Below are 11,305 nucleotides of genomic sequence, written 5' to 3' on the forward strand. Positions count from 1 at the left end.
GGGGTTGGTGAGTAGGCAGCGGCTGATAGTAACATGGCCAGCTGTATAATATTCCTTTTTCACCAACCATGGGCTGTGTACGTGACACGATGGGAGTTGGTGGGTAGGCAGCGGCTGATATTAACATTTTGTACTAGAGCGTGCTCCTCCTCGTACTGTTGTCGGTGAGCTGTCGCCCTGTGATTGGTTCATGGGCTGCTTAGGTCAGATCTTGTCTATTTTGTCCATACCTTGGCAGGTATAGTACAAAAGATCTTCCAGAAGCGTACGGACTGGCTCATTTGGGCGGGAGTATTCCCGCCTTGCTCATTCCTTCTTCAGGTGACATTACTGAATTATTAAGAGTTAGTGCCTTGTGCGTGTAGCCTTACTATTAGTGCGGGTAGCCTTCTCTCATGGCTTGTATCCGCAGCTGCGGGAACAGGCGGGGTACTTTACCACTGGGAGGCTTTTCCTGCGGGAATAGCTGGCGTACTAAACGTAAGGTCTTCATCTCTCTGAGCATGGTGGGTCCTACGGAACCAGTTGGTCTTTGCGCAGACGTACCTTTTCAAGGTGTGTCTTGCGGGTCCAACTGGACTTTGCTGGGACCTACCTCTTCACATGTGCTTTATTAGAGTTCATTTTTATGAACATATAAATGATTAACAATGAATAGAAAATGACACTTTGTGATAATTATAATCTAAAAGTAATAATAATCATTGTTGCTTACTAAATAGTGGGATAATGAGATTATTGGTAGTTTTAGGGGTTTAAGGCTTAAAGGGTTTTGCAAAACAAATACAAGTGTTAGCTCATCGCAACATGGAGCCTCCTACAATCAACCTTTGGCGTAAGAATCATTTAGTTGTTCTTTAAAATGGTGTAATGGATAAGTGAAAGAGAGCAGGCAAGATGATCATCAAACCTAAGGTGCTAAGGCCCTATTTTATAGCAAGAGATGGTTGAACTTGGTCGTCATGTGAACAATTGAAGGGGTAAGTGGCCCTTTCTCATTTGAGGATAGTAGAGATTCCCTTTTGAATTAGGAAGGCTGTCATCCGTCGGACAATAAGAAGACCTCCTTTTCACCACAGATGGCGGAAATGCAATTGGTTTACGAGCGTGATCCGTTGCTCTCACTCATGAAGGGTGCCGTTTGACTAATTGAAGCATCCATTGATGGTCGGCTATAAATCATGTGTATATATGTGTTATTTCATGTTTTTTAATTTTTTATATATAGCGAACACAATTACTTTGAATTCTTTTATGATCACAGGTGATCGGAGCTTAAACAAGCTAATTCAGAGCCATCCATATGAAGATTAAGAAAGCCTCAAGAAGATGGAAGCATAGGGAAGCATATATGGATGATTAAGAAGGATTCAGGAATGGTTGGGATGAGAAACCCGAACTCAGCCAAGAAAATGAGTTACGGGGCCCATAATATATGAATTTCGGGTTACTCAACGAGAAAAATTTGAATATGAGGTCAGTTTACTTTGCGCTACGCGAACTGATGGTCAAAACCCTTCGCGTAGCGCAAATGGTCTTAAAAACGGGAAAAATAATCCTAACTTGATATAATCAGTTTTGAGCCCCTATTTCGACCTATCTTCTATTCCAATAACCAGAGAGGAACCATAGGACGACTTTGCGCCATCCTGAAGCTTCCGGTTCGTCAGATCGTCACATGCTTTCATCAGATAAATGAGTTATTCGTTATGCTTATGTCAGGCTAAAACCAATGTATTCACTTTAGGTTAGGGTTTGTGTAAACTAGCTGTAATCATATTATATGTGTTTCAATGATTAAAACATTGATTGATTTTTTTTATTTGATCCTGTTTAATTTGTTAATTGATTGTTAAACAGTTATTGTTTATGATTATCAAATCTTGAATCACTTATCAGGTTGGATTCATTAACATTTAGGGTTAGCTTTTGTGTCATTGAACTAATAATCGCTAGTCATTGCAACCAAATTGATTTTCATAATACAAAACTGGTAATTGGATAGATCGGGATCTGTTGTATCAACAATTCGGTTAGGGTGTCGTTTGTCATCACAACCAAACTATTAGTTCTAGTAATTACTACGCAATCAATCTATCTGAATTTGTGATTAGTTGGTCATCACGTTACTGAACCTGAAATGAATTGCTTTTCCCATAATTATTTATACTTAATTAAAAGTAATTGTGTTGCATTCAAACATCTTTCTAAACCGATTGACATCGTTTGTCTGCTTAGTTATATAGTTTTCATGTCATGAGTCAAACTTGCATTTTCCACTGATTCCCTATGAAGACGACCTTACCTACACGTACTAGTTATAGGTATTAAGTGATTATAAATACTTATTTTTGATTAGAACAGGACATCTATATAATCCATCCATTAATTTAAGTATTGAATGTATTAAGGGCTATGGTTTGTTCGGGCTTTTAGGCTTTAGCCTTTTGATGGTGTTACCACCTACGTCATCAATCATCAAAGAAGTAAATGAAATATTTCACGCCACATATTTAACGAAGATTTACATTGATAATAGTGTGGACAAAATATTTACGTATTTAAGAATTTTTTATAAGGATGGCGAAACTTTGTTAAAACCAAAACATACGAGCTCAAACTAGTAACCCAAATTGGCACAGTAGCAAGATCCACATTTTTAAAACAAATACCAATATCCCGCTTCTTTAGGAATAAAGGGTTGTTATTAACAAGCCAAGGACCAACAACCACAATATTATTCATACCCATAACATTGTTAAATTTAAAGAGGAATATACCATTGTTGTTTGTGGACACTTCTTCAATACCATACTTGTTCCATATTTTCACGGTATTGAATCTAACCATCCCTAAAGACAAATCAATCCTAACAAAATAACCATACATATATGTTTTAAAATTCTCCTTAGTGTTTTCAACAACAGGGGGATACCGCAACAATCTTTCCACCATTTACTAAAACTTTAGGAGGAATATATTCAATTATCTCTTTAAGCATAGATTGAGTTTTTCCAGTCGTAGCATCAGGATAAGAAACTTTACATGTTTCCACTTTCTTACCTTTATCCTAACCACTAGAGGGGGAAAACACGCTTGTGTCGACCTCACAGGAGTGTCCCCTCTTGTTGGGATTAGGGACACTGGATTTGTAGCAGGCCAGACAGCATTGAAGGCGGCATCGGGCAAGGTTGCTAAACACGAGAGAGCTTGTTTGGAGAATCAACACGTGTTTATCCCCTTCTCCTTTGACACTTTTGGTTTCTTAGCTCCGGATGCCGTGGACCTTTTGAATAGGGTTCAGAAAGTTGTGTATAGTAACGTATCACCCCATAAGAATCAAAACTTTGTTTTTAGTCGGATTGGGTTTGCTATCCAAAAGGGGGTTGCGGCGCAGCTTGTTGCCCGGTTACCTGCCACTTCATTGTAAATCATTTGGATGTTTCTATGAAATATAAAAGGAGCCGACTTATGTTTGAAAAAAAAAAAACTAAACACCAATCTTTTACCGGTATCCACCGCACCTGACGCTTGAAATAGGCTTAAGTTTTTCAATAAATTGAAGGTCCTTCCTGGTAATTAAATATTTCTCATTTTCTTTTGCTTTCACATCCATCAGTTTTTTATTAGATAGGCTTTTGATTTTACCCCTTTCAGAGCTCAGTTTTATATCTAAAAAGAACCCCTTACCTTTGATATCCCGGAATGGCAACGGGGCGGGTTTGGGGCGGGTTTTGCTTAACCCGAACCCGAACCCGAAACCAAAAACCATCCCCGTACCCGCCCCATTACCTGTCGGGTTTAATTCGGGGATTCCCCGTTTGGTTTTTTGTACCCCCGACCCGCCCCATCCCCGAACCCGAAAACCCGAAACCGATCCAACCCGACCCGAAATTGGTTCATCACATAACTGAACATTTATCGAAATAAACTTCTGCATCACACACATGAAAGCTGAAACAATGTGTTACAAAGGAAATAAAACCAAGTCTACATGGCCGAAAAATCATGCCAAATACACAAACTACAAACTTGCGACCAAATCTAAATACCAAATCAAACCAAATCATCCAAAGTCGTCGTGCCACTTTCTTTAGTACCTACCTACATTAAGAATATTTATCAATAAAACCTACAAAGAAGAAGTTTGAAATAAACCAATTAAATCATTGTGTAATATCAATTACATCAACCCACTACAAACGAATTTTCATAGCCCAACTCCTGTTCAAACACTTTGTAAAAAAATATATCAAAACTCTTAAAAGCAAGAAAGTACACATTCACACTACCGAAATAATATATCAAAACTCTTTCATGACCATCCGTTTCATGACCAGTACACATTCACACTACCGAAATAATATATCAAAACTCTTTCATGACCATCCGTTGCAAGGATCTGTATCTATACAAGTAATCCTACGTGCAAGGAGATATAATTGATCGTTGTTATAAAGTTATCTCTAAATTACACAATGATATCAGTTACAAAACTAGTGCTAGGCAATGTAACTATGAAGTTTATCTTGATCCAGATCCAGTCCAGTGGCTGTAGCTTTATCCTGCATTGTAGCTAACACAGAATTGTTATTAAAAACTTCCATCATGAGTTGTTATTGATGTAATTCCTCAATTGAAGTTAAGGATCTTTGTACAATTTCTAACGGTTGTTTCTCTTAAATAAAAAATGAATCTGACAAAGTATTTTCAGGCTTTAAATGATTTATGACACTAGTTTCTCTGCTTTCTCAAGTTTAAACAAGAAGGCAGAAGAATTAAAGGAACTCAATGGGGGTAAGGGCCAAGTTCAAATCTCTTGCTTCTGTTCTGAAGCACAGGGTGATTGTGAGGAAGTTACTGAATTAGTGAATTTAACCCCAAGGAAGTTCTTACCACTCATAGCCTCGGTTAAACGATATACTGAATTAGTGAATTTAACCCCAAGGAAGTTCTTACAAATTCAAAGTGTGAAAATCAGATCAGATCTAACAAGTTGATGCATAAATCAGATCTAACAGACCATACATGACATTATCGTTATATGCAGACTAAAGTTCCTGGTGTCAAATCAGATCTAACAAGTTGGGGTGGGCTATAAACAAAATCAGATCTAACAATTGCAATTACAAAATCAAAGTGTGAAAATCAGATCTACCTCCGTCCGAAAAACAGATCAGAGCTGGATTCACGGCCGCGTCGGCCGGAGAGCTGGATTGCCGGAGAGCTGGATTCACGGCCGCGTCGGCCGGAGAGAAGTGGGCCGGAGAGCTGGATTGCCGGAGAGCTGGATTCACGGCCGCGTCGGCCGGAGAGGAGTGTGAATCACACAATCGGGGGCGGCGGGGCAATATGCAGATATGAAATTGAAACTGGATGTAGGTTTTTAATATATATATATATATATTATTTATATTTATATTTATATATATTATATCGGGGCGGGTCGGGGCGGGGGTACCTGAACCCAAACCCGAACCCGAACCCGAAACAATCCCCGAAACAATCTCCGAAACCCGACCCGAAACCGAAAAAAACAAAACCCGACCCGACCCGAAATAAGCCGGTTTTCGGGTTTCCCCGTCGGATTCGGGGATTTTTGCCATCCCTAAATATCCCCAACCTTACTAGAGATTTCATTCTCAAAATTAGGTATGGCTCTCAAAATAACACTGCTCTTCTTAACCACGGAAGCCAAATACAATAAAGCAACTTTAAATGCTAAAAATCATTAACATAGATATTCCAATGAATATACATACTCTATTTTTGTGAAATTGAAATCCTATCCTTAACACTAGCAGGTGCAAGAGAAGAATTACACCCTCTAGACATCTTAATCCCTCAAAAAATACACACCCATATGTATACCATCAGACAACATTCCACAATCCAAAACCTCCTTTGAGTTATCATAAACCTTGTTCTATATTCCAACACACCTTCTAGATTTAACTTCCATATACTTGTTTGAAACAAAATCAATTGCATTATGAGAAGGATCTAGTTGAGGGAGCAGATGAGCACATTTCCTACTCACATCATAACCACCTCATCACAATCAACCCCAGACCCTAGAAATCTCAACTTCAGCAAAAGAACCCCATTTTCACCATCACTATTCACAAAATTAGCCATAGTAGCCAAAATTGGAGTGTTATGGCCAGATAATAGATCAACCACAACATTATCATATAAAATCATACCTAAAGTTTCATCTACGCTCATATTGTCAATAGCATGAACACTGTTCACCTGAACATTCATATTATTCTCACCAGAATCTAATTCACACACCACAACAGTACAGAACTAAAAATGTTATTAATCAAATATGGATCCTCATCATCCATAGCATCACATTCAGCATCCAACACAGCTAGGTGTCACAGAGTTATCTTCCCAAACTCCGTGTGGCGCCCGAAGGCCAGTTAATCGGTCCGCTCATGATCAGGGTCTGCTGATTTCGTCCTACCTTAGACTTATCACATGAGCGCAACATCTCGCAACCAGCAATGCGTTCTTCATGCGAGCACGGCTAGGCATGCATGTACGGCTTCCTTCTCGCTGAGGCCGTGCATAATGAAGTCCAGGACGAGCAACCAAACCCAAGCATTTCAACACAAATCAAACATCTAGATCTTCAAATATTTGGTCCGTGACATAGGTCTTCAAACAGAATACGCTTCTTCCAGCTAGGACCTCATCGTTGAGTGAAATAGTTCACTTCAGCAAGACAGCAACATATAATTCCACCTTCACATTAGCCTTAACTAAACACCAGTTGTTGATCCATGGAAGATCAAAAGCGATGCAGGGAAACAAGAAAGAAGAAAGAAAAGGCGGATAATCGATCAATGAACAATGACGAACCTTAATAAGCAAACTTTGGCGTTCAAGCAACTGCTATCTTTCGCCTTTTGTTAGTAATTTAATGAAACTAATTTAATTTATTTGTTAAATGGTAAGACCATGACGTTTTTATTTTTAAATAAAAGTTTGTAATGACTGTATAGTAAAAATAGAATTTACCATTTGTGACAACTTTTTTACAAAATGCTAATATGTTAATTTGATAACTTTTTTTTAACTTAAATATGATTACATACTTTAATAATATATTAAACACAAAACATAAATTATGAATTTTGTACTCTTTCATAGTGAAGGATCATATTCATCCTTGTGGTTTGATCGTGGAGAGTTTCACCCATTTTTGGTAGCTCTAGGTCTCATACGTAGACGTCCTCTCCAGATGATGCGTTGTAGACGCCCCGAGTGGAACTCTGAATACCTAAAGCCTTCTTCTGGTGTCCATCTAGACGCTGATGACGTCTTCTTCTGGTGCCCATATAGACGCTGATGAAGTCTTAGAAACCCATGCCAACGTCCTGGACGCCCAGGATTGGTTTCCAGCCTTGTTTTGCTCATTTTTTCGCTCCCGCTCTCTTGACTTCCCTTCCAAATTTATGTTAACGTTTTGAGGCAAACCTTAAACTTGTCAAGGCCTGCAAAATACAAATTATCTCAAAGTATTGTATTTTAAAAATCAATTTCACACAAATTCGTAAAATCAGACACGTTACTCATTGGAAATTCAACAGCCCATCAGTACACATATCCGAGGTCGGTGGTTGCGGACGGTAGTTGCAGTACAGACTTGCAGGTGTGGTGGTTGAAGATGGTGGCTGCAAGCGGTGATTATAGACCGTGGTTGAAGATGGGGTTACATGCGATGGTTATAGGTGGTGGCTGAAGACGGCGGTGGGGTTGAAAATGATGCGGTGGTGGACCGTGATAATACTCGCTGCAAAATAAGGGTGGATAATTTTTTGTTTATTTGTTAAAAACATTATTTAGTTTTAAGTAAAAAGGATGGATATTTAATAAATGAAGATATTTTGGTAATTTATAGTAACTTAACAAAAAATAACTAACGAGGTTAGCCAAGGTTGCAGCTGTCGTTAGTCGAACAGTAGGGTGGGACTAGTGATTAATTAGGATTAACCTGGATCAAGCGAATAGAATTTTAATGTATCATTTTTCCGTTAATATGTAGACACTCACATTTGTATTTAATTTTCTTTTTATATAGACAAATATACATTTTGGCTGACAACCTACTAGAATCTCATTGAAAACCGCTGATTTTGGCAGGAATCTCGTTACCCCCAGTTTTGGCTAGAACCTCGCCAGAAAACGTCTAGTAAGTCTGATTAATCCCGATTATGACAGGATTTGGTCATTGGCTGATAAGCCCAAAATTAATCTATGGGGAAGGAACTAGCGATTAATCGGCGCCTAACCACGGTGTTAGTGAGTTAGACGGAAATAACAACTTTCAGAAACCAAGATGACGATAATGCTACAAAATTTTTTTTAAATAGAAATGATAGACATTGTCCAAACCACATTAACAAAATAGCTGCATATTAATTTAAGTTTAATAAATAAATTACTGTTTAGTGAAACAAATATATTTTTCAACTTATGGTAGGAAAAAAATGAATAATTAAAACGTGTATCCATCAAAAATTTTCTCAGATACAAATGTGTAAATTGATTAGAAACATTCCTAAGTAATTTGTTTCCAAGCCGGCCGTTTGTGATCAATAAGAATACAAATTACCCACGACCATATTTCCGCCAGGAATCATCGACGGATCTGATCGTTAACCATTTTCATTGAAGGATATTCGACCTGTTTATTTGGTAATGTAAGTAGCGTGTTAGGAAATATTATAGTTTTTATTTTCCTTAGTTAATATTTAACTGCTAAGAATTCACTAAAGCTCTTTACGATGACCTAACTATTTTGCTTAATAAACAATACAATCTCCTACAGTTTTTATAATTTCTTTACGATGACATAACTAATTTTACTTTGCCATTTCACATAAATAATATCTTGATTGGTAAAAACTGAAAAGAAAACCATAATATAGAGCAATACTCTAGGCATGACATCATGCTTTCAATGACAGTTAAATATGTAACGGACAGTCTGTGAAGTTGGGTACGTGCAAATTGTTGATGAAGGGGATGGATCTATGGGTCATGGGTGGTCGTACAGCGGGTTGATTTAGATTTTAGGGCTATACTTGGATGAACCTCAAGTTGATTGTCTGATTTAACCATAATAAACTTCATAGTCCCTTTGAGGTTCTCCTTGAACAGGATTTGATAAAATTGTAATATCATATCGGTTGGATAACTATATGTGAATCACCCATCACTTCTATTATCCTCGCTAAGCAATAATTTGGTGAACCGGTCATACAAACCGAATGTCTTCATCTTCTTGATCCATTGCAAAAACTCCAGTTTTCTTTAGAATTGGTTCATAAATGTGCTAAGTACTTTTGGAAGTCTTTTAGGACCTCTTGTACTTCTAGCCACTTCGTACCCATGGTAGCAAACTTATGCAAAGCCTCACAATGCTTGATTGAGTTTGCTTGACACAAGTATGAACTCGAACATTCAAAAATGTCTCCAAGTTCGCTAGTCATAGGAGTTAACTCCTTTTTAGAGAAATTTTGATCTATGAGATTTTATCCATGCCCAAGTTTACTCGCCACACAAGCAAACATCTTGGAGTCTGCCTTCCACACCAGCAAACATGGCAAGCCCACATTAGTGAGCATACTGAGTTCGCTTGCCGCTCCTATGAACTTAAAGAAAAAGAAAAAAAAAACTTTGTAAGAGATTCCTTGAGTTCGCATGGGTAGCTAGCTAACAATAAGTACAAGAAGTCACAGAAAAACCTCTAGAAACACTTGGCAATTTGACATCTCTATATAAGCCACTTGCAAATCCCATTGCAAAAACACAGATGGCTCGATCTATTCCATGTTATTATAATTAAGCTCTCTAACCATGCAGTTGAATATCCTCTCTTTATGATTTGTGAAACTGAAATTCCTGCAAGAACATCTTAGCCTGACCGAGCTATATATGTATATCCAACTTGGACAAAGAATAGGTATATGTTAGTCTGGTTGAGTCTGTATATTTTTGCAACTAATGTTTTAAGTCTTGAAACAACTTTGGCAACAATCACCTATGTCTAATCAATGTCCCTAGTTACCAGAAACAAAGCATATCCAGCAAACCAAACCCTAACTGTAATCACAATCATAGGATTTAGGGGGTGTTTGGTAGAGGGATTTGATTGGGGAGAAATGGAATTAGAAATATTTCTTTTGTTTGTTTTCCATTTTTCATTTCTATTTCTCTTTCTATTTCTCTAAAACTAGAGAATTCTATTTCTCTTTAAAACAAAGAGAAATCCATTTCTCAGCAGCCTCCTCATAGCATGTCACCACCTCGTCTCCGGCCACCACCTCGTCTCCGACCACCACCTCGTCTCTGGCCACCACCTCGTCTCCGGCCGCCACCTCGTCTCCAAGTCTGCAACCGCCACCTCGTCTCCAAGTCTGCAACCACCACCCCGTCTCTGCCGTTCGCAGTGGTGAACACAGAGATGGTAACCGGTTGTAGGTTGCAGGTGGTACGGGTGAACGGAGATTAGGGTTTCAAGTGGTGGTTCGTGGTAGGTTAGGGTTTTCAGATGGTCGGGTGATTGTGGTCGCAGGTGGGTGACAGTGGTGGTGGAAATCGGCGGTGGTCGCAGGTGGCTTCTGATTATCATCATCATCATCGCCACCACAACCACCACCACAAAATCTCCAAAGAGGCAGTGATGACAGATCTGAGCCTCCTTTTTCTATATCTTATGTTCCAAAAATTTGAATCTTTTTAATTTCTTGTGTACTGTGGTTGAAGAAGGGGATTTGGTGGCGGCAGCCGGTGGTGGTGGGCTGTGGTTGAAGAAAGGGCTGTGGTGGTGGTGCTGGTGGTGTGGGGCTGTGGTGGTGGGGCTGTGTGGTGGGGCTGTGGTGGTGGTGCTGTGGTGGTGGTGCTGGTGGTGGTGGGGCTGTGGTGGTGGGGCTGCGGTGGTGAGTGGTGTCAGGTTGGGTGGAGGTGGGGTTGGGTATGGAAGAGTTCTCTGTTTATTTTCTCGTGTACCAAACAAGAGAAATGATTCTCATTCTCCATACCAATTCTCTTTCTCTACAATTCCATTTCCATTTCTATTTTCTCTCCTTTTCCATTCTCTGTACCAAACACCCCCTAAGTGTTTATGTACAAATACATGTAGTCACAAAATCAAGCCTTAAAGAGCCAGATTGAGTTGTTTTCAAGCAAGCCAAACCCTAACTATCGAAAAGTAGCGACAAACTCAAAAGGTTACGATTGAAAAACCGATATCACACGTCCATGGCATATATGATGCTTATAGCAC

The sequence above is a fragment of the Bidens hawaiensis genome, unplaced genomic scaffold, assembly GCF_021521415.1.
Source record: "Bidens hawaiensis isolate Kalapana, Puna unplaced genomic scaffold, B.hawaiensis_p1.1 tig00045650_1, whole genome shotgun sequence".
Taxonomy (NCBI): domain Eukaryota; kingdom Viridiplantae; phylum Streptophyta; class Magnoliopsida; order Asterales; family Asteraceae; genus Bidens; species Bidens hawaiensis.